At 39.9% G+C, this 23,594-nt stretch overlaps 1 long non-coding RNA gene across 1 annotated transcript in view; it reads left to right on the forward strand.

Moving 5' to 3' along the window:
• Nucleotides 1-23,594, forward strand: part of LOC144003149 (uncharacterized) — a 165,594-nt gene that overhangs the window by 71,707 nt on the left and 70,293 nt on the right. The gene's annotated exons all lie outside the window — the stretch shown is intronic.

The raw sequence follows: 23,594 nt of genomic DNA on the forward strand, positions 1-23,594 counted from the left end.
TCATAGAGATAACTTCAGGCCTTGACGATAAACATACATGTCAAGTTTGGGATTTTTTGGAGCATGTACCGGGGAGTTATCAAGCATATCCTTTTTCATTGCGAAACACAAATTTTGATGCCCCGCCCTCATCATATAGTATTTCGAAAAGTCAAAATTTTTCCCCTTGCCGTTGGCTCAGGTCTTGACATGGTCCAGGCCAAGTCTTAACTCAGTCGGATGAAACGTGTAGGAGAAGTGGGCAAAAGTCTGCCCCCTGTGAATGTGCAAAAATCGTCAAAAATGGGACATTCAAAAATTCGTAGCTCACTTCCTGTTCATTTTAGCATATGGGTACAAGAGACTTTTTTGTAGGTCTTGGGCTCCCTCATACACCTAAAAATATTCGTCGTTCTTGCTTAAACGTACAACCGGGGCTGCTTCGTTAAAGATTTCGAGGGGGCGCTATTGAGTCATTTTTGTAAAAATAGCACAATCAACAATAAAATATTGCTCATTTTACCAGGCCAGATGTGTGTGCCAAGTTTCATGAGTTTCTGTGCATGTTTAGACCCTCAAAACTGGCGTTGTTTTCTTGGCGAACAGCGCTTAGCCACACCCACAGCAATTCGCGAAAACTCACAAACTTCGTGTTGTGACATCATGAAGGCCGAAACCCTCATCTGAGCAAATATGAGGTAGGTCCAGTTAACGTGTTTGGAGAAAAACGTAGAGGAAAATTCGTAAGAAAAAAAATTGCCACTAGGTGGCGCTATCAGTTAGATGAAATATAAGTCAGTAGATGTCTTTAGGGCTGGACTCTCATCAAATGTGTGAAATTTTGAGAAGATAGGATCATCTCGGTCAAGTTAATGCAGCTTTTATTTTCACGAAAAATCTTCAGACTTTGCGTCACCGTAGCGGCCACGCCCTTTGGCGAAAAGTTACAATATTCGGTGTGGGGCATGATCAACATCTTAAGGCTTTTCTGACCAATTTTCAAATGGATCCCTTCAACGAGCTCAGCACAGTAGCTAAAAACGTAAAGTATGACATTTATTGTTACCACTAGGTGGCGCTATATGTATAACTGAATTTTATCATATAGATGTTTTCAGGCCGTGACTATTACGTTGCCTGAGAAGTTTGAGATTTTTTGGAGCTTGAACATGGGAGTTATTAAGCATTTGCTCTTTCTGGACAAATGAAATTTTAAAGGCAATATTTGATGCCCCGTCCCCGTCATATAGTATTTCAAAAAGGCAAGATGTTTTGCCCAGTTGTTCTCTCAGGTCTTGAGATGATAAATGCCAAGTTTGAAGTCAATTGGATGAAAAATGTTTGCAAAGGGGGAAAAAGCATGACCACAGTGAATGTGCCAAAATAGGCCAAAATTGGACATAAAAAAATTCATAGCTCACTTCCTGTACATTTTAACTACATGGTCCCAATAGACTTTTTTGTGCGTCTCGGGGTGCTACACGTGCCTGCCAATTTTTGTTGCTCTAGCTCAAACGTGCCGGGCTTGGTTTTTATTTTTCTACGCTAGGGGGCGCTATCGAGTCGCATTGTTATGACGACTTAATAATATCAAATTTTTCGCCGGGCCTGAGGAGTGTGCAAAGTTCGGTGAGTTTTCGTGAATGTTTAGGTACCCAAAATCGCGATCGTTTGCGGAGAATAAAGAAGAAGAATAATAATAACTAGAGCTGCGAGCAGCTATAAAGGGCCCTCGCAGCCCGGGCCACGTTGGAGTCCTTGCACGTTGGGGTACTTGCACGTTAGGGTACTGGCACGTTGGGGTACTGGCATATTGGAAGCAAAATTTCTTTGAAAATGGCATAATAAACGTTTACATGTAGAATATTTTTTTTGCCAGTGTGTGTCAAGCTCAACGGGTTTTGGTGATTGTTAAGACCTGCAAAAATCAGCGTCCTTTTTTATTTTTAGGCAATGAGTTGCCCTGATTGGTATTTTTTGTAAAAGTGTATGTATACATCATCGCTCGTTGTACTCATTGCACAATGTTACTTTTATTGTCCAAAGGTGCAATCAAAAATGAATAAAACAAAATGGAAACGTACATACGTTTGGATCGGTGTGAAGCCAGTGAACAATTTGAGTGGTGGAAACTAAAAGAATATTCAGAAATGACTTAGTCATCACACTTAGAATGAGTTTACATTTTTTTGTACAAAATACCGTATGTGGGTTTTTTTTTTTATATAAGCCTCAAGGGCTAGGTGGCGCTGTATTTATAACTGAATGTTGTCATCGAGATACCTTCAGGCCTTGATTATAAGCATACATGTCAAGTGTGGGATTTTTTTTGGAGCATGTACCGTGGAGTTATTAAGCATATCCTTCATTCACGATATTGCTTTTAATGTCCACAGAGGCTATCAAAAATAAATAAAAATATATATATGTTTGGATAAGTCTGATGCCAGTGAACATTTTGAGTGGTGGAAACTAAAAGAATATTCATAAATGACTGAGTTATCACACTTAGAATGAGTTTACATTTTTTGTACAAAATACCGTATGTGGGGTATTTTTTTTTCATGCCTCAAGGGCTAGGTGGCGCTGCATATATAACTGAATGTTGTCATAGAGATAACTTCAGGCCTTGACGATAAACATACATCTCAAGTTTGGGATTTTTTGGAGCATGTACCGGGGAGTTATCAAGCATATCCTTTTTCATTGCGAAACACACATTTTGATGCCCCGCCCTCATCATATAGTATTTCGAAAAGTCAAAATTTTTCCCCCTGTCGTTGGCTCAGGTCTTGACATGGTCCAGGCCAAGTCTTAACTCAGTCGGATGAAACGTGCAGGAGAAGTGGGCAAAAGTCTGCCCCCTGTGAATGTGCAAAAATCGTCAAAAATGGGACATTCAAAAATTCCTAGCTCACTTCCTGTTCATTTTAGCATATGGGTACAAGAGACTTTTTTTGTAGGTCTTGAGCTCCCTCATACACCTAAAAATATTCGTCGTTCTTGCTTAAACGTACAACCGGGGCTGCTTCGTTAAAAATTTCGAGGGGGCGCTATTGAGTCATTTTTTTAAAAATAGCACAATCAACAATAAAATATTGCTCATTTTACCAGGCCAGATGTGTGTGCCAAGTTTCAGGAGTTTCTGTGCATGTTTAGACCCTCAAAATTGCCGTTGTTTTCTTGGCGAACAGCGCTTAGCCACGCCCACAGCGATTCGCGAAAACTCACAAACTTCATGTTGTGACAGCATGAAGGCCGACACCCTCATCTGAGCAAATATGAGGTAGGTCCAGTTAACATGGTTGGAGAAAAACATTGAAGAAAAATCGTGAGAAAAAAAATTGCCAGTAGGTGGCGCTATCAGTAAGATGAAATATAAGTTTGTAGATGTCTTTAGGGCTGGACTCTCATCAATTGTGTAAAATTTTGAGAAGATAGCATCATCTCGGTCAAGTTAATGCAGCTTTTGTTGTCACGAGAAATCTTCAGACTTTGCGGCACCGTAGCGGCCACGCCCTTTGGCGAAAAGTTACAATATTCGGTGTGGGGCATGATCAACATCTTAAGGCTTTTCTGACCAATTTTCAACTGGATCCCTTCAACGAGCTCAGCACAGTAGCTAAAAACGTAAAGTATGACAATTATTGTTACCACTAGGTGGCGCTACATGGATAACTGAATTTTATCATATAGATGTTTTCAGGCCGTGACTATTAAGTTGCCTGATAAATTTGAGATTTTTTGGAGCTTGAACATGGGAGTTATTAAGCATTTGCTCTTTCTGGACAAATGAAATTTTAAAGGCAATATTTGATGCCCCGCCCCCGTCATATAGTATTTCGAAAAGGCAAGATTTTTTCCCCAGTTGTTCTCTCAGGTCTTGAGATGATAAATGCCAAGTTTGAAGTCAATTGGATGAAAAATGTTTGCAAAGGGGTCAAAAGCATGACCACAGTGAATGTGCCAAAATAGGCCAAAATTGGACATTAAAAAATTCATAGCTCACTTCCTGTACATTTTAGCTACATGGTCCCAATAGACTTTTTTGTGCGTCTCGGGGTGCTACACGTGCCTGCCAATTTTCGTTGCTCTAGCTCAAACATGCCGGGCTTGGTTTTTATTTTTCTATGCTAGGGGGCGCTATAGAGTCGCGTTGTTATGACGACTTCATAATATCAAATTTTTCGCCGGGCCTGAGGAGTGTGCAAAGTTTGGTGAGTTTTCGTAAATGTTTAGGTACCCAAAATCGTGATCGTTTACGGAGAAGAAGAAGAAGAAGAAGAAGAAGAAGAATAATAATAATAATAATAATAATCCGATCGAAAAACAATAGGGACCTCGCAGCGGTAGCTGCTCGGGCCCTAACTAGAGCTGCGAGCAGCTATAAAGGGCCCTCGCAGCCCGGGCCACGTTGGGGTACTTGCACGTTGGGGTACTTGCACGTTGGGGTACTGGCACGTTGGGGTACTGGCAAGTTTAGGTAAGGCACATTGGAAGCAGAATTTCTTTGAAAATGGCATGATAAACCTTGACATGTGGATTTTTTTTTTTTTTGTAAAAATACCGTTAAGTTGGTGTATTTTTTTTTATGCCTCTAGGGCTAGGTGGCGCTGTATATATAATGGAATGTTGTCATAGGGATACCTTCAAGCCTTGACTCTAAACATACATGTCAAGTGTGGGATTTTTTTGGAGCATGTACCGTGGAGTTATTAAGCATATCCTTCATTCACGATATTGCTTTTAATGTCCATTAGAGGCTATCAAAAATAAATAAAAAAGTACATGTTTGGATAAGTCTAATGCCAGTGAACATTTTGAGTGGTGGAAAGTAAAAGAATATTCATAAATGACTTAGTTATCACACTTAGAATGAGTTTACATTTTTTGTACAAAATACCGTATGTGGGGTATTTTTTTGTTTTGCCTCAAGGGCGAGGTGGCGCTGCATATATAACTGAATGTTGTCATAGAGATACCTTCAGGCCTTGACGATAAACATACATGTCAAGTTTGGGATTTTTTGGAGCATGTATCGGGGAGTTATTAAGCATATCCTTTTTCAGTGCGAAACACAAATTTTGATGCCCCGCGCTCATCATATAGTATTTCCAAAAGTCAAGATTTTTCCGTCTGTTGTTGGCTCAGGTCTTGGCATGGTCCAGGTCAAGTCATAAGTCAGTCGGATAAAACATGTAGGAGAAGTGGGCAAAAGTATGCCCCCTGAAAATGTGCAAAAATCGTCAAAAATGGGACATTCAAAAATTCGTACCTCACTTCCTGTTCATTTTAGCATATGGGTCCAAGAGACTTTTTTGTAGGTCTTTGGCTCCGTCATACACGTAAAAATTTTCGTAGATCTTGCTTAAACGTAGAATCGGGGCTGCTTCGTTAAAAATTTCTAGGGGGCGCTATTGAGTCATTTTTGTAAAAATAGTACAATCAACAATAAAATATTGTTCATTTTACCAGGCCAGATGTGTGTGCCAAGTTTCATGAGTTTCTGCGCATGTTTAGACCCTCAAAACTAGCGTTGTTTTCTTGGCGAACAGTGCTTAGCCACGCCCACAGCGATTCGCGAAAACTCACAAACTTCGTGTTGTGACATCATGAAGGCCGAAACCCTCATCTGAGCAAATATGAGGTTGGTCCAGTTAACGTGTTTGGAGAAAAATGTACAAGAAAATTCGTAAGAAAAAAAATTGCCACTAGGTGGCGCTATCAGTAAGATGAAATATAAGTTCGTAGATGTCTTTAGGGCTGGACTCTCATCAAATGTGTGAAATTTTGAGAAGATAGGATCATCTCGGTCAAGTTCATGCAGCTTTTATTGTCACGAAAAATTTTCGGACTTTGCGTCACCGTAGCGGCCACGCCCTTTGGCGAAAAGTTACAATATTCGGTGTGGGGCATGATCAACATCTTAAGGCTTTTCTGACCAATTTTCAACTGGATCCCTTCAACGAGCTCGGCACAGTAGCTAAAAACGTAAAGTATGACATTTATTGTTACCACTAGGTGGCGCTATATGTATAACTGAATTTTATCATATAGATGCTTTCAGGCCGTGACTATTACGTTGCCTGAGAAGTTTGAGATTTTTTGGAGCTTGAACATGGGAGTTATCACACTTAGAATGAGTTGACATTTTTTGTACAAAATACCGTATGTGGGGTATTTTTTTTTCACGCCTGAAGGGCTAGGTGGCGCTGCATATATAACTGAATTTTGTCATAGAGATACCTTCAGGCTTTGACTATAAACATACATGTCAAGTTTGGGATTTTTTGGAGCATGTACCGGGGAGTTATTAAGCATATCCTTTTTCAGTGCGAAACACAAAATTTGATGCCCCGCCCTCATCATATAGTATTTCCAAAAGTCAAGATTTTTCTGCCTGTAGTTGGCTCAGGTCTTGACATGGTCCAGGTCAAGTCTAAAGTCAGTCGGATGAAATGTGTAGGAGAAGTGGGCAAAAGTATGCCCCCTGAAAATGTGCAAAAATCGTCAAAAATGGGACATTCAAAAATTCATAGCTCACTTCCTGTTCATTTTAGCACATGGGTCCAAGAGACTTTTTTGTAGGTCATGGACTCCCTCATACACCTAAAAATTTTCGTAGATCTTGCTTAAACGTACAATCGGGGCTGCTTCGTTAAAAATTTCTAGGGGGCGCTATTGAGTCATTTTTGTAAAAATAGGACAATACATGATAAAATATTGCTCATTTTGCCAGGCCAGATGTGTGTGCCAAGTTTCATGAGTTTCTGCGCATGTTTAGACCATCAAAACTAGCGTTGTTTTCTTGGTGAACAGTGCTTAGCCACGCCCACAGCGATTCGCGAAAACTCACAAACTTCGTGTTGTGACATCATGAAGGCCGAAACCCCCATCTGAGCAAATATGAGGTTGGTCCAGTTAACGTGTTTGGAGAAAAATGTACAAGAAAATTCGTAAGAAAAAAAATTGCCACTAGGTGGCGCTATCAGTTAGATGAAATATAAGTTCGTAGATGTCTTTAGGGCTGGACTCTCATCAAATGTGTGAAATTTTGAGAAGATAGGATCATCTCGGTCAAGTTCATGCAGCTTTTATTGTCACGAAAAATCTTCAGACTTTGCGTCACCGTAGCGGCCACGCCCTTTGGTGAAAAGTTACAATATTCGGTGTGGGGCATCATCAACATCTTAAGGCTTTTCTGACCAATTTTCAACTGGATCCCTTCAACGAGCTCAGCACAGTAGCTAAAAACGTAAAGTATGACATTTATTGTAACCACTAGGTGGCGCTATATGTATAACTGAATTTTTTCATATAGGTGTTTTCAGGCCGTGACTATTACGTTGCCTGAGAAGTTTGAGATTTTTTGGAGCTTGTACATGGGAGTTATTCAGCATTTGCTCTTTCTGGACAAATGAAATTTTAAAGGCAATATTTGATGCCCCGCCCCCGTCATATAGTATTTCGAAAACGCAAGATTTTTTGCCTAGTTTTTCTCTTAAGTCTTGAGATGATAAATGCCAAGTTTAAAGTCAATGGGATGAAAAATGTTTGCATAGGGGGAAAAAGCATGACCACAGTGAATGTGCCAAAATAGGCCAAAATTGGACATTAAAAAATTCATAGCTCACTTCCTGTACATTTTAGGAAATGGCTTCCACTGACTTTTTTGTGCGTCTCGTAGTGCTACACGTGCCTGCCATTTTTCGTAGCTCTAGCTCAAACGGACCGGGATTGGTTTTTATTTTTCTACGCTAGGTGGCGCTATAGAGTCGCGTTGTTATGACAACTACATAATATCAAATTTTTCGCCGGGCCCGAAGAGACTGCAAAGTTTGGTGAGTTTTCGTAAATGTTTAGGCCCTCAAAAATGCGATCGTTTACGGAGAAGAAGAAGAAGAAGAATAATAATAATTCTTACAAAAACAAGAGGGACCTCGCAGCGGTCGCTGCTCGGGCCCTAACTAGAGCTGCGAGCAGCTATAAAGGGCCCTCGCAGCCCGGGCCACGTTGGGGTACTTGCACGTTGGGGTACTTGCACGTTGGGGTACTGGCACGTTGGGGTACTGGCAAGTTTAGGTAAGGCACATTGGAAGCAGAATTTCTTTGAAAATGGCATGATAAACCTTGACATGTGGATTTTTTTTTTTTTTGTAAAAATACCGTTAAGTTGGTGTATTTTTTTTTATGCCTCTAGGGCTAGGTGGCGCTGTATATATAATGGAATGTTGTCATAGGGATACCTTCAAGCCTTGACTCTAAACATACATGTCAAGTGTGGGATTTTTTTGGAGCATGTACCGTGGAGTTATTAAGCATATCCTTCATTCACGATATTGCTTTTAATGTCCATTAGAGGCTATCAAAAATAAATAAAAAAGTACATGTTTGGATAAGTCTAATGCCAGTGAACATTTTGAGTGGTGGAAAGTAAAAGAATATTCATAAATGACTTAGTTATCACACTTAGAATGAGTTTACATTTTTTGTACAAAATACCGTATGTGGGGTATTTTTTTGTTTTGCCTCAAGGGCGAGGTGGCGCTGCATATATAACTGAATGTTGTCATAGAGATACCTTCAGGCCTTGACGATAAACATACATGTCAAGTTTGGGATTTTTTGGAGCATGTATCGGGGAGTTATTAAGCATATCCTTTTTCAGTGCGAAACACAAATTTTGATGCCCCGCGCTCATCATATAGTATTTCCAAAAGTCAAGATTTTTCCGTCTGTTGTTGGCTCAGGTCTTGGCATGGTCCAGGTCAAGTCATAAGTCAGTCGGATAAAACATGTAGGAGAAGTGGGCAAAAGTATGCCCCCTGAAAATGTGCAAAAATCGTCAAAAATGGGACATTCAAAAATTCGTACCTCACTTCCTGTTCATTTTAGCATATGGGTCCAAGAGACTTTTTTGTAGGTCTTTGGCTCCGTCATACACGTAAAAATTTTCGTAGATCTTGCTTAAACGTAGAATCGGGGCTGCTTCGTTAAAAATTTCTAGGGGGCGCTATTGAGTCATTTTTGTAAAAATAGTACAATCAACAATAAAATATTGTTCATTTTACCAGGCCAGATGTGTGTGCCAAGTTTCATGAGTTTCTGCGCATGTTTAGACCCTCAAAACTAGCGTTGTTTTCTTGGCGAACAGTGCTTAGCCACGCCCACAGCGATTCGCGAAAACTCACAAACTTCGTGTTGTGACATCATGAAGGCCGAAACCCTCATCTGAGCAAATATGAGGTTGGTCCAGTTAACGTGTTTGGAGAAAAATGTACAAGAAAATTCGTAAGAAAAAAAATTGCCACTAGGTGGCGCTATCAGTAAGATGAAATATAAGTTCGTAGATGTCTTTAGGGCTGGACTCTCATCAAATGTGTGAAATTTTGAGAAGATAGGATCATCTCGGTCAAGTTCATGCAGCTTTTATTGTCACGAAAAATTTTCGGACTTTGCGTCACCGTAGCGGCCACGCCCTTTGGCGAAAAGTTACAATATTCGGTGTGGGGCATGATCAACATCTTAAGGCTTTTCTGACCAATTTTCAACTGGATCCCTTCAACGAGCTCGGCACAGTAGCTAAAAACGTAAAGTATGACATTTATTGTTACCACTAGGTGGCGCTATATGTATAACTGAATTTTATCATATAGATGCTTTCAGGCCGTGACTATTACGTTGCCTGAGAAGTTTGAGATTTTTTGGAGCTTGAACATGGGAGTTATCACACTTAGAATGAGTTGACATTTTTTGTACAAAATACCGTATGTGGGGTATTTTTTTTTCACGCCTGAAGGGCTAGGTGGCGCTGCATATATAACTGAATTTTGTCATAGAGATACCTTCAGGCTTTGACTATAAACATACATGTCAAGTTTGGGATTTTTTGGAGCATGTACCGGGGAGTTATTAAGCATATCCTTTTTCAGTGCGAAACACAAAATTTGATGCCCCGCCCTCATCATATAGTATTTCCAAAAGTCAAGATTTTTCTGCCTGTAGTTGGCTCAGGTCTTGACATGGTCCAGGTCAAGTCTAAAGTCAGTCGGATGAAATGTGTAGGAGAAGTGGGCAAAAGTATGCCCCCTGAAAATGTGCAAAAATCGTCAAAAATGGGACATTCAAAAATTCATAGCTCACTTCCTGTTCATTTTAGCACATGGGTCCAAGAGACTTTTTTGTAGGTCATGGACTCCCTCATACACCTAAAAATTTTCGTAGATCTTGCTTAAACGTACAATCGGGGCTGCTTCGTTAAAAATTTCTAGGGGGCGCTATTGAGTCATTTTTGTAAAAATAGGACAATACATGATAAAATATTGCTCATTTTGCCAGGCCAGATGTGTGTGCCAAGTTTCATGAGTTTCTGCGCATGTTTAGACCATCAAAACTAGCGTTGTTTTCTTGGTGAACAGTGCTTAGCCACGCCCACAGCGATTCGCGAAAACTCACAAACTTCGTGTTGTGACATCATGAAGGCCGAAACCCCCATCTGAGCAAATATGAGGTTGGTCCAGTTAACGTGTTTGGAGAAAAATGTACAAGAAAATTCGTAAGAAAAAAAATTGCCACTAGGTGGCGCTATCAGTTAGATGAAATATAAGTTCGTAGATGTCTTTAGGGCTGGACTCTCATCAAATGTGTGAAATTTTGAGAAGATAGGATCATCTCGGTCAAGTTCATGCAGCTTTTATTGTCACGAAAAATCTTCAGACTTTGCGTCACCGTAGCGGCCACGCCCTTTGGCGAAAAGTTACAATATTCGGTGTGGGGCATCATCAACATCTTAAGGCTTTTCTGACCAATTTTCAACTGGATCCCTTCAACGAGCTCAGCACAGTAGCTAAAAACGTAAAGTATGACATTTATTGTAACCACTAGGTGGCGCTATATGTATAACTGAATTTTTTCATATAGGTGTTTTCAGGCCGTGACTATTACGTTGCCTGAGAAGTTTGAGATTTTTTGGAGCTTGTACATGGGAGTTATTCAGCATTTGCTCTTTCTGGACAAATGAAATTTTAAAGGCAATATTTGATGCCCCGCCCCCGTCATATAGTATTTCGAAAACGCAAGATTTTTTGCCTAGTTTTTCTCTTAAGTCTTGAGATGATAAATGCCAAGTTTAAAGTCAATGGGATGAAAAATGTTTGCATAGGGGGAAAAAGCATGACCACAGTGAATGTGCCAAAATAGGCCAAAATTGGACATTAAAAAATTCATAGCTCACTTCCTGTACATTTTAGGAAATGGCTTCCACTGACTTTTTTGTGCGTCTCGTAGTGCTACACGTGCCTGCCATTTTTCGTAGCTCTAGCTCAAACGGACCGGGATTGGTTTTTATTTTTCTACGCTAGGTGGCGCTATAGAGTCGCGTTGTTATGACAACTACATAATATCAAATTTTTCGCCGGGCCCGAAGAGACTGCAAAGTTTGGTGAGTTTTCGTAAATGTTTAGGCCCTCAAAAATGCGATCGTTTACGGAGAAGAAGAAGAAGAATAATAATAATAATTCTTACAAAAACAAGAGGGACCTCGCAGCGGTCGCTGCTCGGGCCCTAACTAGAGCTGCGAGCAGCTATAAAGGGCCCTCGCAGCCCGGGCCACGTTGGGGTCCTTGCACGTTGGGGTACTGGCACATTGGGGTACTGGCATATTGGAAGCGAAATTTCTTTGAAAATGGCATAATAAACCTTTACATGTAGAATATTTTTTTTGCCTGTGTGTGTGTCAAGCTCAATGGGTTTTGGTGATTGTTAAGACCTGCAAAAATCAGCGTCCTTTTTTATTTTTAAGCAATGAGTTGCCCTGATTGGTATTTTTTGTAAAAGTGTATATCATCATCGCTCGTTGTACTCATTGAACAATGTTGCTTTTATTGTCCAAAGGTGCAATCAAAAATTAATAAAACAAAATGGAAACGTACATACATTTGGATCGGTGTGAAGCCAGTGAACAATTTGTGTGGTGGAAACTAAAAGAATATTCATAAATGACTTAGTTATCACACTTATAATGAGTTTACATTTTTTGTACAAAATACCGTATGTGGGGTATTTTTTTTTTTTTTATATAAGCCTCAAGGGCTAGGTGGCGCTGTATTTATAACTGAATGTTGTCATAGAGATACCTTCAGGCCTTGATTATAAGCATACATGTCAAGTGTGGGATTTTTTTTGGAGCATGTCCCGTCGAGTTATTAAGCATATCCTTCATTCACGATATTGCTTTTAATGTCCATAGAGGCTATCAAAAATAAATAAAAATATATATATGTTTGGATAAGTCTGATGCCAGTGAACATTTTGAGTGGTGGAAACTAAAAGAATATTCATAAATGACTTAGTTATCACACTTAGAATGAGTTTACATTTTTTGTACAAAATACCGTATGTGGGGTATTTTTTTTTTTATGCCTCAAGGGCTAGGTGGCGCTGCATATATAACTGAATGTTGTCATAGAGATAGCTTCAGGCCTTGACGATAAACATACATGTCAAGTTTGGGATTTTTTGGAGCATGTACCGGGGAGTTATTAAGCATATCCTTTTTCAGTGCGAAACACAAATTTTGATGCCCCGCCTTCATCATATAGTATTTCGAAAGGTCAAGATTTTTCCCCCTGTCGTTGGCTCAGGTCTTGACATGGTCCAGGTCAAGTCTTAACTCAGTCAGATGAAACGTGTAGGAGAAGTGGGCAAAAGTCTGCGCCCTGTGAATGTGCAAAAATTGTCAAAAATGGGACATTCAAAAATTCGTAGCTCACTTCCTGTTCATTTTAGCATATTGGTCCAAGAGACTTTTTTGTAGGTCTTGGGCTCCCTCATACACCTAAAAATATTCGTCGTTCTTGCTTAAACGTACAACCGGGGCTGCTTCGTTAAAAACTTCTAGGGGGCGCTATTGAGTCATTTTTGTAAAAATAGCACAATCAACAATAAAATATTGCTCATTTTACCAGGCCAGATGTGTGTGCCAAGTTTCAAGAGTTTCTGTGCATGTTTAGACCCTCAAAACTGGCGTTGTTTTCTTGGCGAACAGCGCTTAGCCACACCCACAGCAATTCGCGAAAACTCACAAACTTCGTGTTGTGACATCATGAAGGCCGAAACCCTCATCTGAGCAAATATGAGGTAGGTCCAGTTAACGTGTTTGGAGAAAAACGTAGAAGAAAATTCGTAATAAAAGAAATTGCCACTAGGTGGCGCTATCAGTTAGATGAAATATAAGTCAGTAGATGTCTTTAGGGCTGGACTCTCATCAAATGTGTGAAATTTTGAGAAGATAGGATCATCTCGGTCAAGTTAATGCAGCTTTTATTTTCACGAAAAATCTTCAGACTTTGCGTCACCGTAGCGGCCACGCCCTTTGGCGAAAAGTTACAATATTCGGTGTGGGGCATGATCAACATCTTAAGCCTTTTCTGACCAATTTTCAAATGGATCCCTTCAACAAGCTCAGCACAGTAGCTAAAAACGTAAAGTATGACATTTATTGTAACCACTAGGTGGCGCTATATGTATAACTGAATTTTATCATATAGATGTTTTCAGGCCGTGACTATTACGTTGCCTGAGAAGTTTGAGATTTTTTGGAGCTTGAACATGGGAGTTATTAAGCATTTGCTCTTTCTGGACAAATGAAATTTTAAAGGCAATATTTGATGCCCCGCCCCCGTCATATAGTATTTCAAAAAGGCAAGATGTTTTGCCCAGTTTTTCTCTCAGGTCTTGAGATGATAAATGCCAAGTTTGAAGTCAATTGGATGAAAAATGTTTGCAAAGGGAGAAAAAGCATGACCACAGTGAATGTGCCAAAATAGGCCAAAATTGGACATAAAAAAATTCATAGCTCACTTCCTGTACATTTTAGCTACATGGTCCCAATAGACTTTTTTGTGCGTCTCGGGGTGCTACACGTGCCTGCCAATTTTTGTTGCTCTAGCTCAAACGTGCCGGGCTTGGTTTTTATTTTTCTACGCTAGGGGGCGCTATCGAGTCGCATTGTTATGACGACTTAATAATATCAAATTTTTCGCCGGGCCTGAGGAGTGTGCAAAGTTCGGTGAGTTTTCGTGAATGTTTAGGTACCCAAAATCGCGATCGTTTGCGGAGAATAAAGAAGAAGAAGAATAATAATAATAATAATAATAATAATAATAATAATTTTTACAAAAACAATAGGGACCTCGCAGCGGTCGCTGCTCGGGCCCTAACTAGAGCTGCGAGCAGCTATAAAGGGCCCTCGCAGCCCGGGCCACGTTGGGGTACTTGCACGTTGGGGTACTTGCACGTTGGGGTACTGGCACGTTGGGGTACTGGCAAGTTTAGGTAAGGCACATTGGAAGCAGAATTTCTTTGAAAATGGCATGATAAACCTTGACATGTGGATTTTTTTTTTTTTTGTAAAAATACCGTTAAGTTGGTGTATTTTTTTTTATGCCTCTAGGGCTAGGTGGCGCTGTATATATAATGGAATGTTGTCATAGGGATACCTTCAAGCCTTGACTCTAAACATACATGTCAAGTGTGGGATTTTTTTGGAGCATGTACCGTGGAGTTATTAAGCATATCCTTCATTCACGATATTGCTTTTAATGTCCATTAGAGGCTATCAAAAATAAATAAAAAAGTACATGTTTGGATAAGTCTAATGCCAGTGAACATTTTGAGTGGTGGAAAGTAAAAGAATATTCATAAATGACTTAGTTATCACACTTAGAATGAGTTTACATTTTTTGTACAAAATACCGTATGTGGGGTATTTTTTTTTCATGCCTCAAGGGCGAGGTGGCGCTGCATATATAACTGAATGTTGTCATAGAGATACCTTCAGGCCTTGACGATAAACATACATGTCAAGTTTGGGATTTTTTGGAGCATGTATCGGGGAGTTATTAAGCATATCCTTTTTCAGTGCGAAACACAAATTTTGATGCCCCGCGCTCATCATATAGTATTTCCAAAAGTCAAGATTTTTCCGTCTGTTGTTGGCTCAGGTCTTGGCATGGTCCAGGTCAAGTCATTGGATAAACATGTAGGAGAAGTGGGCAAAAGTATGCCCCCTGAAAATGTGCAAAAATCGTCAAAAATGGGACATTCAAAAATTCGTACCTCACTTCCTGTTCATTTTAGCATATGGGTCCAAGAGACTTTTTTGTAGGTCTTTGGCTCCGTCATACACGTAAAAATTTTCGTAGATCTTGCTTAAACGTAGAATCGGGGCTGCTTCGTTAAAAATTTCTAGGGGGCGCTATTGAGTCATTTTTGTAAAAATAGTACAATCAACAATAAAATATTGTTCATTTTACCAGGCCAGATGTGTGTGCCAAGTTTCATGAGTTTCTGCGCATGTTTAGACCCTCAAAACTGGCGTTGTTTTCTTGGCGAACAGTGCTTAGCCACGCCCACAGCGATTCGCGAAAACTCACAAACTTCGTGTTGTGACATCATGAAGGCCGAAACCCTCATCTGAGCAAATATGAGGTTGGTCCAGTTAACGTGTTTGGAGAAAAATGTACAAGAAAATTCGTAAGAAAAAAAATTGCCACTAGGTGGCGCTATCAGTAAGATGAAATATAAGTTCGTAGATGTCTTAAGGGCTGGACTCTCATCAAATGTGTGAAATTTTGAGAAGATAGGATCATCTCGGTCAAGTTCATGCAGCTTTTATTGTCACGAAAAATTTTCGGACTTTGCGTCACCGTAGCGGCCACGCCCTTTGGCGAAAAGTTACAAAATTCGGTGTGGGGCATGATCAACATCTTAAGGCTTTTCTGACCAATTTTCAACTGGATCCCTTCAACGAGCTCGGCACAGTAGCTAAAAACGTAAAGTATGACATTTATTGTTACCACTAGGTGGCGCTATATGTATAACTGAATTTTATCATATAGATGCTTTCAGGCCGTGACTATTACGTTGCCTGAGAAGTTTGAGATTTTTTGGAGCTTGAACATGGGAGTTATCACACTTAGAATGAGTTGACATTTTTTGTACAAAATACCGTATGTGGGGTATTTTTTTTTCACGCCTGAAGGGCTAGGTGGCGCTGCATATATAACTGAATTTTGTCATAGAGATACCTTCAGGCTTTGACTATAAACATACATGTCAAGTTTGGGATTTTTTGGAGCATGTACCGGGGAGTTATTAAGCATATCCTTTTTCAGTGCGAAACACAAAATTTGATGCCCCGCCCTCATCATATAGTATTTCCAAAAGTCAAGATTTTTCTGCCTGTAGTTGGCTCAGGTCTTGACATGGTCCAGGTCAAGTCTAAAGTCAGTCGGATGAAATGTGTAGGAGAAGTGGGCAAAAGTATGCCCCCTGAAAATATGCAAAAATCGTCAAAAATGGGACATTCAAAAATTCATAGCTCACTTCCTGTTCATTTTAGCACATGGGTCCAAGAGACTTTTTTGTAGGTCTTGGACTCCCTCATACACCTAAAAATTTTCGTAGATCTTGCTTAAACGTACAATCGGGGCTGCTTCGTTAAAAATTTCTAGGGGGCGCTATTGAGTCATTTTTGTAAAAATAGGACAATACATGATAAAATATTGCTCATTTTGCCAGGCCAGATGTGTGTGCCAAGTTTCATGAGTTTCTGCGCATGTTTAGACCATCAAAACTAGCGTTGTTTTCTTGGCGAACAGTGCTTAGCCACGCCCACAGCGATTCGCGAAAACTCACAAACTTCGTGTTGTGACATCATGAAGGCCGAAACCCCCATCTGAGCAAATATGAGGTTGGTCCAGTTAACGTGTTTGGAGAAAAATGTACAAGAAAATTCGTAAGAAAAAAAATTGCCACTAGGTGGTGCTATCAGTTAGATGAAATGTAAGTTAGTAGATGTCTTTAGAGCTGGACTCTCATCAAATGTGTGAAATTTTGAGAAGATAGGATCATCTCGGTCAAGTTAATGCAGCTTTTATTGTCACGAAAAATCTTCAGACTTTGCGTCACCGTAGCGGCCACGCCCTTTGGCGAAAAGTTACAATATCCGGTGTGGGGCATCATCAACATCTTAAGGCTTTTCTGACCAAATTTCAACTGGATCCCTTCAACGAGCTCAGCACAGTAGCTAAAAACGTAAAGTATGACATTTATTGTAACCACTAGGTGGCGCTATATGTATAACTGAATTTTGTCATATAGATGTTTTCAGGCCGTGACTATTACGTTGCCTGAGAAGTTTGAGATTTTTTGGAGCTTGTACATGGGAGTTATTCAGCATTTGCTCTTTCTGGACAAATGAAATTTTAAAGGCAATATTTGATGCCCCGCCCCCGTCATATAGTATTTCGAAAAGGCAAGATTTTTTCCCCAGTTGTTCTCTCAGGTCTTGAGATGATAAATGCCAAGTTTGAAGTCAATTGGATGAAAAATGTTTGCAAAGGGGGAAAAAGCATGACCACAGTGAATGTGCCAAAATAGGCCAAAATTGGACATTAAAAAATTCATAGCTCACTTCCTGTACATTTTAGCTACATGGTCCCAATAGACTTTTTTGTGCGTCTCGGGGTGCTACACGTGCCTGCCAATTTTCGTTGCTCTAGCTCAAACGTGCCGGGCTTGGTTTTTATTTTTCTATGCTAGGGGGCGCTATAGAGTCGCGTTGTTATGACGACTTCATAATATCAAATTTTTCGCCGGGCCTGAGGAGTGTGCAAAGTTTGGTGAGTTTTCGTAAATGTTTAGGTACCCAAAATCGTGATCGTTTACGGAGAAGAAGAAGAAGAAGAAGAATAATAATAATAATAATAATAATAATAATCCGATCGAAAAACAATAGGGACCTCGCAGCGGTAGCTGCTCGGGCCCTAATAACTAGAGCTGCGAGCAGCTATAAAGGGCCCTCGCAGCCCGGGCCACGTTGGGGTACTTGCACGTTGGGGAACTTGCACATTGGGGTACTGGCACATTGGAAGCAGAATTTCTTTGAAAATGGCATGATAAACATGTGGACTTTTTTTTTTTTTTTTTGCCAGGTGTGATGAGTGTGTCAAGCTCAATGGGTTTTGGTGATTGTTAAGATCTGCAAAAATCAGCGTCTTTTTTTTTATTTTTAGGCAATGAGTTGCTCTGATTGGTATTTTTCGTAAAAGTATATATACACACATCATCGCTCGTACTCATTGCACAATGTTGCTTTTATTGTCCATAGAGGCGATAAAAAAAATAAATAAAACTAAATAAAAAATACGTATGTTTGGATCGGTCTGATACCAGTGAACATATTGAGTGGTGGAAAGTAAAAGAATATTCATAAATGACTTAGTTATCACACTTACAATGAGTTTACAATTTTTGCAAAAATACCGTAAGTGAGGCATTTTTTTTAATGCCTCAAGGACTAGGTGGCGCTGTATTTATAACTGAATTTTGTCATAGAGATACCTTCAGGCCTTGACTCTAAATATACATTTCAAATATGGGATTTTTTGGAGCATGTACCTGGGAGTTATTAAGCATAGCCTTCATTCACCATATTGCTTTTAATGTCCATAGAGGCTATCAAAAATACATAAAACTAAATAACAAAAATATGTATGTTTGGTTAGGTCTGATGCCAGTGAATATTTTGAGTGGTGGAAGGTAAAAGAATATTCCTAAATGACTTAGTTATCACACTTAGAATGAGTTTACATTTTTTGTACAAAATACCGTAAGTGGGGTATTTTTTTTTCATGCCTCAAGGGCTAGGTGGCGCTGCATATATAACTGAATGTTGTCATAGAGATACCTTCAGGCCTTGACGATAAACATACATGTCAAGTTTGGGATTTTTTGGAGCATGTATCGGGGAGTTATTAAGCATATCCTTTTTCAGTGCGAAACACAAATTTTGATGCCCCGCCCTCATCATATAGTATTTCCAAAAGTCAAGATTTTTCCGTCTGTTGTTGGCTCAGGTCTTGGCATGGTCCAGGTCAAGTCATAAGTCAGTCGGATAAAACGTGTAGGAGAAGTGGGCAAAAGTATGCCCTCTGAAAATGTGCAAAAATCGTAAAAAATGGGACATTCAAAAATTCGTAGCTCACTTCCTGTTCATTTTAGCATATGGGTCCAAGAGTCTTTTTTGTAGGTCTTTGGCTCCCTCATACACGTAAAAATTTTCGTAGATCTTGCTTAAACGTACAATCGGGGCTGCTTCGTTAAAAATTTCTAGGGGGCGCTATTGAGTCATTTTTGTAAAAATAGCACAATCAACAATAAAATATTGTTCATTTTACCAGGCCAGATGTGTGTGCCAAGTTTCATGAGTTTCTGCGCATGTTTAGACCCTCAAAACTGGCGTTGTTTTCTTGGCGAACAGTGATTAGCCACGCCCACAGCGACTCGCGAAAACTCACAAACTTCGTGTTGTGACAGCATGAAGGCCGACACCCTCATCTGAGCAAATATGAGGTAGGTCCAGTTAACATGGTTGGAGAAAAACATTGAAGAAAAATCGTAAGAAAAAAAATTGCCAGTAGGTGGCGCTATCAGTAAGATGAAATATAAGTTTGTAGATGTCTTTAGGGCTGGACTCTCATCAATTGTGTAAAATTTTGAGAAGATAGCATCATCTCGGTCAAGTTAATGCAGCTTTTGTTGTCACGAGAAATCTTCAGACTTTGCGGCACCGTAGCGGCCACGCCCTTTGGCGAAAAGTTACAATATTCGGTGTGGGGCATGATCAACATCTTAAGGCTTTTCTGACCAATTTTCAACTGGATCCCTTCAACGAGCTCAGCACAGTAGCTAAAAACGTAAAGTATGACAATTATTGTTACCACTAGGTGGTGCTACATGGATAACTGAATTTTATCATATAGATGTTTTCAGGCCGTGACTATTAAGTTGCCTGATAAGTTTGAGATTTTTTGGAGCTTGAACATGGGAGTTATTAAGCATTTGCTCTTTCTGGACAAATGAAATTTTAAAGGCAATATTTGATGCCCCGCCCCCGTCATATAGTATTTCGAAAAGGCAAGATTTTTTCCCCAGTTGTTCTCTCAGGTCTTGAGATGATAAATGCCAAGTTTGAAGTCAATTGGATGAAAAATGTTTGCAAAGGGGGAAAAAGCATGACCACAGTGAATGTGCCAAAATAGGCCAAAATTGGACATTAAAAAATTCATAGCTCACTTCCTGTACATTTTAGCTACATGGTCCCAATAGACTTTTTTGTGCGTCTCGGGGTGCTACACGTGCCTGCCAATTTTCGTTGCTCTAGCTCAAACGTGCCGGGCTTGGTTTTTATTTTTCTATGCTAGGGGGCGCTATAGAGTCGCGTTGTTATGACGACTTCATAATATCAAATTTTTCGCCGGGCCTGAGGAGTGTGCAAAGTTTGGTGAGTTTTCGTAAATGTTTAGGTACCCAAAATCGTGATCGTTTACGGAGAAGAAGAAGAAGAAGAAGAAGAAGAAGAAGAATAATAATAATAATAATAATCCGATCGAAAAACAATAGGGACCTCGCAGCGGTAGCTGCTCGGGCCCTAATAATAATAATAATCCGATCGAAAAACAATAGGGACCTCGCAGCGGTAGCTGCTCGGGCCCTAATAACTAGAGCTGCGAGCAGCTATAAAGGGCCCTCGCAGCCCGGGCCACGTTGGGGTCCTTGCACGTTGGGGTACTTGCACGTTGGGGTACTGGCACGTTGGGGTACTGGCATATTGGAAGCAAAATTTCTTTGAAAATGGCATAATAAACGTTTACATGTAGAATATTTTTTTTGCCAGTGTCTGTCAAGCTCAACGGATTTTGGTGATTGTTAAGACCTGCAAAAATCAGCGTCCTTATTTATTTTTAGGCAATGAGTTGCCCTGATTGGTATTTTTTTGTAAAAGTGTATATACACATCATCGCTCGTTGTACTCATTGCACAATGTTTACTTTTATTGTCCAAAGGGGCAATCAAAAATGAATAAAACAAAATGGAAACGTACATACGTTTGGATCGGTGTGAAGCCAGTGAACAATTTGAGTGGTGGAAACTAAAAGAATATTCATAAATGACTTAGTTATCACACTTAGAATGAGTGTACATTTTTTGTACAAAATACCGTATGTGGGGTATTTTTTTAATTTTTTTTATATAAGCCTCAACGGCTAGGTGGCGCTGTATTTATAACTGAATGTTGTCATAGAGATACCTTCAGGCCTTGATTATAAGCATACATGTCAAGTGTGGGATTTTTTTTGGAGCATGTACCGTGGAGTTATTAAGCATATCCTTCATTCACGATATTGCTTTTAATGTCCATAGAGGCTATCAAAAATAAATAAAAATATATATATGTTTGGATAAGTCTGATGCCAGTGAACATTTTGAGTGGTGGAAACTAAAAGAATATTCATAAATGACTTCGTTATCACACTTAGAATGAGTTTACATTTTTTGTACAAAATACCGTATGTGGGGTATTTTTTTTTCATGCCTCAAGGGCTAGGTGGCGCTGCATATATAACTGAATGTTGTATAGAGATAACTTCAGGCCTTGACGATAAACATACATGTCAAGTTTGGGATTTTTTGGAGCATGTACCGGGGAGTTATCAAGCATATCCTTTTTCATTGCGAAACACAAATTTTGATGCCCCGCCCTCATCATATAGTATTTCGAAAAGTCAAAATTTTTCCCCCTGTCGTTGGCTCAGGTCTTGACATGGTCCAGGCCAAGTCTTAACTCAGTCGGATGAAACGTGTAGGAGAGGTGGGCAAAAGTCTGCCCCCTGTGAATGTGCAAAAATCGTCAAAAATGGGACATTCAAAAATTCGTAGCTCACTTCCTGTTAATTTTAGCATATGGGTGAAAGAGACTTTTTTGTAGGTCTTGGGCTCCCTCATACACCTGAAAATATTCGTCGTTCTTGCTTAAACGTACAACCGGGGCTGCTTCGTTAAAAATTTCGAGGGGGCGCTATTGAGTCATTTTTGTAAAAATAGCACAATCAACAATAAAATATTGCTCATTTTACCAGGCCAGATGTGTGTGCCAAGTTTCAGGAGTTTCTGTGCATGTTTAGACCCTCAAAACTGGCGTTGTTTTCTTGGCGAACAGCGCTTAGCCACGCCCACAGCAATTCGCGAAAACTCACAAACTTCGTGTTGTGACATCATGAAGGCCGAAACCCTCATCTGAGCAAATATGAGGGAGGTCCAGTTAACGTGTTTGGAGAAAAACGTAGAAGAAAATTCGTAAGAAAAAAAATTGCCACTAGGTGGCGCTATCAGTTAGATGAAATGTAAGTTAGTAGATGTCTTTAGAGCTGGACTCTCATCAAATGTGTGAAATTTTGAGAAGATAGGATCATCTCGGTCAAGTTAATGCAGCTTTTATTGTCACGAAAAATCTTCAGACTTTGCGTCACCGTAGCGGCCACGCCCTTTGGCGAAAAGTTACAATATTCGGTGTGGGGCATCATCAACATCTTAAGGCTTTTCTGACCAATTTTCAACTGGATCCCTTCAACGAGCTCAGCACAGTAGCTAAAAGCGTAAAGTATGACATTTATTGTAACCACTAGGTGGCGCTATATGTATAACTGAATTTTGTCATATAGATGTTTTCAGGCCGTGACTATTACGTTGCCTGAGAAGTTTGAGATTTTTTGGAGCTTGTACATGGGAGTTATTCAGCATTTGCTCTTTCTGGACAAATGAAATTTTAAAGGCAATATTTGATGCCCCGCCCCCGTCATATAGTATTTCGAAAAGGCAAGACTTTTTGCCCAGCTGTTCTCTTAGGTCTTGAGATGATAAATACCAAGTTTGAAGTCAATGGGATGAAAAATGTTTGCATAGGGGGAAAAAGCATGACCACAGTGAATGTGCCAAAATAGGCCAAAATTGGACATTAAAAAATTCATAGCTCACTTCCTGTACATTTTAGCTAAATGGTCCCAATAGACTTTTTTGTGCGTCTCGGGGTGCTACACGTGCCTGCCAATTTACGTTGCTCTAGCTCAAACGTGCCGGGCTTGGTTTTTATTTTTCTATGCTAGGGGGCGCTATAGAGTCGCGTTGTTATAACGACTTCATAATATCAAATTTTTCGCCGGACCTGAGGAGTGTGCAAAGTTCGGTGAGTTTTCGTGAATATTTAGGTACCCAAAATCGCGATTGTTTGCGGAGAATAAAGAAGAAGAAGAAGAAGAAGAAGAAGAATAATAACTAGAGCTGCGAGCAGCTATAAAGGGCCCTCGCAGCCCGGGCCACGTTGGGGTCCTTGCACGTTGGGGTACTTGCACGTTGGGGTACTGGCACGTTGGGGTACTGGCATATTGGAAGCAAAATTTCTTTGAAAATGGCATAATAAACGTTTACATGTAGAATATTTTTTTGCCAGTGTGTGTGTCAAGCTCAACGGGTTTTGGTGATTGTTAAGACCTGCAAAAATCAGCGTCCTTTTTTATTTTTAGGCAATGAGTTGCCCTGATTGGTATTTTTTTGTAAAAGTGTATATACACATCATCGCTCGTTGTGCTCATTGCACAATGTTACTTTTATTGTCCAAAGGGGCAATCAAAAATGAATAAAACAAAATGGAAACGTACATACGTTTGGATCGGTGTGAAGCCAGTGAACAATTTGAGTGGTGGAAACTAAAAGAA

Source organism: Festucalex cinctus, chromosome 16, assembly GCF_051991245.1.
Source record: "Festucalex cinctus isolate MCC-2025b chromosome 16, RoL_Fcin_1.0, whole genome shotgun sequence".
NCBI lineage: Eukaryota > Metazoa > Chordata > Actinopteri > Syngnathiformes > Syngnathidae > Festucalex > Festucalex cinctus.